Here is a 6,018-nt window from a genome sequence, read left to right on the forward strand (position 1 = left end):
CTGCGGTGTGACTCTGGGCTCAGCCCAGCAGCCCCAGAGGAGTCTGGGAGGACCCTAAGGCCAATTCCTCTCTGCCTTCCTCTTCCTCTCTCCTTTTTCTCTACTTGAACATGGGGATCCCTGCTGCTGCTGCTGCTAAGTTGCTTCAGTCGTGTCCGACTCTGTGCGACCCCAGAGATGGCAGCCCACCAGGCTCCCCCGTCCCTGGGATTCTCCAGGCAAGAACACTGGAGTGGGTTGCCATTTCCTTCTCCAATGCATTAAAGTGAAAAGTGAAAGTGAAGTCACTCAGTCATGTCTGACTCTTAGTGACCCCATGGACTGCAGCCTACCAGGCTCCTCCGTCCATGGGATTTACCAGGCAAGAGTACTGGAGTGGGGTGCCATTGCTTTCTCCAGGGGATCCCTGAGTCCTGGGTAGATATTTACACAGTGGGGAGCCGTATCTTCCCCAGCTGCCTGGGGAGATAAAAGGCCAGGGACAAACAGAGGCTTGGGCCATACTTCCTGGACTTATTCCAGGTCTGATCTTAGCTCATCCTGGGCTCAAATCTGATCCCCAGAGGCTGGAGCTAGGAACTGAGATGGGGTGGCCAGGGCTGGCTGTCTCCCTGAACAGGATATACTGGGTAGGAATCAATATGTAGGTAGGCCCTTCCACATCTGTGGGTTGGTTGAACTGGCAGGTTCAACCAACTGTGGATCAAAAATAAATAAATTTTTTGGAGGTACCACAAGGCTTGAGGGAATTCCCAGAGCAGGGACTGAACCACAGCTATGAAACTGCAAACACTAACCACTAGACCACCAGCGAATGTCACTCATGTTGTGGTCATGGGCAGTAGCCTGCCAGGTTCCTCTGTTCATTGGATTTCCCAGGCAAGATTACTGGAGTGGGTAGCCATTTCCTTCTCCAGGGGATCTTCCTGACCCAGGGATCAAACCCTGGTCTCCTGTATTGCAGATTCTTCACCATCTGAGCCACCAGGGAAGTCCAGACCACCAGGGAATTCCAGAGAACTCTTCAATATATATATATATATTTAAAATATTCCAGAAACTTCCAAAAAGCATAACTTTAATTTGCTGCACTGGCAATTACTTACATAGTATTTACATTGTATTTATAATTATTTACACAACATTTACTTTGTATTTGCAATTATTTTCACAACACTTACTTTGTATCTATAACTCTTTCCGTAGCATTCACATTGTACTAGGAATTATTAGTAATGTAGAGATGATTTAAAGTATAGGGCAGGACTGAGTATTCCCAGCAGTCCAGTGGTTAGGACTCCGAGCTCTCACTGCCAGGGGCCTGAGTTAGATCCCAGTTCGGGGAACTAAGCTCCACCCAGCTGAATGGTGCTGATCTCAGTGAGGCAACAGTGAGCTGTGGTGTGAAGTAAGGTCTAATTCCCTACCCAGGTATTAAATCTGGGTAGTCCGGATGAAAACCAGGAATCTTAGCCACCAGACCAGCAAGGGCTAGGAGCTAGAAGCTAATTTTCCCTGGATCCTTGCCCCCAATGAAAAACACATTTATCATGGAGGCGGAAACTGTAAATTCAGGTTTATTATTAAAATTTATTATTTATTATTAAAAACATAGCACAAAACAATTGAAAACGTAGCACAACAATAAGTGGGAGAGCACACGGAGAAACGGTTTGTTCAGTTGAGGTAGGAGCAAGGCAGAGGTGGATAGAGGGAGAGGAAGTGTGTGGGTATTCCCCGCAGTGAGGAGGAACAGCAAAGTAAAGAGGCAGTGAGGTCACATTTAGAGAGATCAGTTCTTCTGAGTCTATGTCTTCCTTCAGGCCAATTATCTGGTTTCTTTTCCCACACCTGACCTACCCTGGGACCCTCCCCTCGGGTGCGCATGCACCCCTCAGCCAAGTTGGGTCTTGAAGTGAAGGCTTCTAGGAGGAGCAAGACTCAAGATGGCCTGGCGTTATCCCTTGACTTTTGACCCACAAGGAGCCTTTTTGTGCACGTGTAGTGTCTCCCTTGTCCCCAAAGAGGAGGAAGTGGACATCCCTTAATCCTTTACTCAAATAGTGTTCTGCCTCTCTTGTGTCCTTACCATGACTATTACCTTAAGGTGTTTACTAGCGACAAACACTGGCTATTTACCCTGTTTCTGTTGTTACTTCAATTTTGGAGGACAAACAGGAGGCTGATTGTAAATGCCTTAACTGGAGCCCACCTATCTCTTGTCTCAGGGAAGGCAAACAAGAGGTTAGTTGTAAATGTCTAACCTGGAGCCCATCTATCTCCTACATTGGTGTAGCCAAGAATAAATAGATAAATCCAGCATAAGGGAAAGTGAAAAAGCAAAAGTTGCTCAGTCGTGTCTGACTCTTTGCGACCCCATGACTCTTAGCGACCCCATGACTCTTAGCCCGCCAGGCTTCTCTCCACGGGATTCTCCAGGCAAGAATACTGGCGTGAGTGGCCATTCCCTTCTCCAGGGGATCTTCCCAACCCAGGGATCAAACCTGAGTCTCCTGTATTGCAGGCAGATTCTTTACTGTCTGAGCCACCAGGGAAGCCCACAGTATAAATCCACAATGTGCAAATACTATGGCTTTTTTTGTTTTAGTCTCACCACAGGGCTTGAGGGATTAGTTTCTCAATCAGGGATCAAACCTGGGCTCCCAGCAGTGGAATTGCAGAGTGGTGGCTCAGAGGGTAAAGCCTCTGCCTACAATGTGGGAGACCTGGGTTCAATCCCTGAGTCAGGAAGATCCCCTGGAGAAGGAAATGGCAACCCCATGGACTGAGAAGCCTGGTAGGCTACAGTCCATGGGGTTGCAAAGAGTCGACATGACTGAGTGACTTCACTTTCACTTTCAACCACTGGACCACTAGGAAATTCCCAATACTATGTCATTTTATATCAGGGACTTGAATAACCTCAGATTTGGTATCTGCAGAGGAGGTGGTGAGGGGGTGGGGATGGAGTCTGGGGGAGTGTCCTGGAACCAATCCCCTGTGTATGACTATATGTGACTTGGTCTGTCTCCATTCCTGACTCTTTCACTATGTGACCTTGAATCAGTTACTCACCTTTTCTCAATGCCAACTTCGGTGGGAGAAGCATCATGGGAAAAGAGGCGAAAGTCCCAGGTTTGTGAAATCAAGCTCAGATACCATTGAGTCTGTTAAACTACTTTTCAGTCCTGATAGCTGGAAGCAGTCACTCCCCCTCACCCCCCGCCCCAGAGTTCTGCAAATATTTCGTTCAGTGTACTTTATTAGTTGGGGTCCACTTGTTTCTCCCCCAGTGATTGCTCTTGGATATTGTCAGGATTTATGGGATTTGTTGTTGTTGTTTATTTGCTAAGTCACATCCAACTCTTTTGTGACTCTATGGACTGTAGCCCACCAGGCTCCTCTGTCCATGGGATCCTCCAGGCAAGAATACTGGAGTACGTTGCCATTCCCTTCTCCAGGGGATCTTCTCAACCTGGGGATCGAACCCGTGTCTCTTGCATTGGCAGGTGAATTCTTTACCACTGAGGCACCTGGGAAACCCACTCATGGAGTTCACAAAGCACTAAAATCCAACTCAAAATGGCTTTTAAAAGTGTGCTCCGAATTGGAGGAGGCTAAGAAAAAAATAACTAAATGCAGTGAGACCCCAGATGGGATTCTGGAACAGAAAAAAGACCCTAGGGGAAAACCTGATGAAATTCAAATAAAGTTTATGGTTTAGTTAATAGCCATGTCAGTTCAGTTCAGTTGCTCAGTCATGTCTGACTCTTTGCAACCCCATGGACCACAGTATACCAGGCCTCCCTGTCCATCACCAACTCCTGGAGCTTACCCAAACTCATGGCCATTGAGTGGGTGATGCCATACAACCATCTCATCCTCTGTCATCCCCTTCTCCTCCTACCCTCAATCTTTACCATCATCAGGGTCTTTTCAAATGAGTCAGGTCATTGCATCAGGTGGCCAAAGTATTGGAGTTTCAGCTTCAACATCAGTCCTTCCAATGAACACTCAGGACTAATCTCCTTTAGGATGGACTGGTTGGATTTCCAAGGGACTCTCAAGAGTCTTCTCCAACATCACAATTCAAAAGCATCAATTCTTCGGCGCTCAGCTTTCTTTATAGTCCAACTCTCACATCCATACATGACCACTGGAAAAACCATGGCCTTGATTTGACGCACCTTTGTTGGCAAAGTAATGTCTCTGCTTTTGAATATGCTGTCTAGGTTGGTCTTAACTTTTCTTCCAAGGAGTAAGTGTCTTTTAATTTCATGGCTTGCAGTCACCATCTGCAGTGATTTTGGAGCCCCCCAGAATAAAGTCAGTCACTGTTTCCACTGTTTCCCCATCTATTTGCCATGAAGCAATGGGACCAGGTGCCATGATCTTAGTTTTCTGATTGTTGAGCTTTAAGCCAACTTTTTCACTCTCTTCTTTCACTTTCATCAAGAGGCTCTTTAATTCCTCTTTGCTTTCTGCCATAAGGGTGGTGTCATCTGCATATCTAAAGTTATTGATACTTCTCCCAGCAATCTTGATTCCAGCTGTGCTTCTTCCAGCCCAGCGTTTCTCGTGATGTACTCTGCATATAAGTTAAATAAGCAGGGTAATAATACACAGCCTTGACATACTCCTTTCCCTATTTGAAACTAGTCTGTTGTTCCATGTCCAGTTCTAACTGTTGCTTCCTGACCTGCATATAGGTTTCTCCAAAGGCAGGTCAGGTGGTCTGGTATTCCCATCTCTTTCAGAATTTTTCAGTTTCTTGTGATCCACACAGTCAAAGGCTTTGGCATAGTCAATAAAGCAGAAATAGATGTTTTTCTGGAACTCTCTTGCTTTTTCAATGATCCAGCGGATGTTGGCAATTTGATCTCTGGTTCCTCTGCCTTTTCTAAAAGCAGCTTGAACATCTGGAATTTCATGGTTCACATAATGCCATGTACCAATGTTAATTTCTTGGTTTGGATAATTGCACTCTGATAAAATAAGATGTTAACATTAGGAGAAGCTGGGTGAAAGACATACAGGAAATCTGTATCATTATTGCAACTTTTCTCTATGCCTAAAATTAGGTTAAAATAAAAAGTATAAAAACCCACAAATTAATGCTGATCATTTAAAAATGAAAGTGGGAGAGGAGCTTATTGGTCTGTATAGTTGAAAAGGCCACTAGTATATGGGCTGCAGGCACAGCTGGGTCCAGGCAACTTAATTATCAGGAATTGTCCAACAACAAGGTTCCTACTGTATAGCCCCTCCAGGTTCCTCTGTCCTAGGGATTCTTCAGGCAAGAATACTGGAGTGGGTTGCCATTTTCTTCTCCAGGGGAACTTCCCAACCCAGAGATCCAACCCTCTCTCTGTCTCTCCTGCACTGGCAGGCAAGTTCTCCACCACTAGAACCACGTAGGAAGCCCATGGACTAACATGGTACTGTTATCAGAAGAAAGGTTGCAGGCAAAACCCATATGTCCTCTGCTTCCTCAGACCGCAGAGCTGGTACTTTTGCTCCAGGAGCCATTAACAACACAGACCCACACTGAAGATGTGCAGGCCTGAGGTGCTGAGTGTGCTGAGCTCCCAACGGCAGTCCCAGGACAGCTCTCAGGAGCGGAGGATAAGATCAGGGCTCTTCTCTGGGACGCTGGGCTTCTCGCAGCTGCATCAGATGGAGATGGGTGTCAGGGAAGGAGAACCAGCATTGCCGAAGGTGTCCAGAAGCCCAGGATTGCTTCTGGGCCAGAACAATGGGCAATTCCAGGCATAATACCCTTCTGATCTATCCCTGCCAACCCTAGCCAGGAGCCTCTGATCTCAGGTCTTGCTTCTTCCCTTGGGTTGGGGTGGGATGGAGAGAGACCGGGCTAGCCTGAGCTTCAGGACATCTCAGCTGAGAGCCTCGTGCCTTATGTGAGGGTTATCCATAGAAGGGACTTGGGAGTCTCAGCTCCCAGTCTCACCACCACCCCCCCTACCCCACTGGCTAACTCCCAAACCATTCTGTCTCCTC

This window comes from Bos indicus x Bos taurus, chromosome 19 (assembly GCF_003369695.1).
Source record: "Bos indicus x Bos taurus breed Angus x Brahman F1 hybrid chromosome 19, Bos_hybrid_MaternalHap_v2.0, whole genome shotgun sequence".
Classification (NCBI taxonomy): Eukaryota; Metazoa; Chordata; class Mammalia; order Artiodactyla; family Bovidae; genus Bos; species Bos indicus x Bos taurus.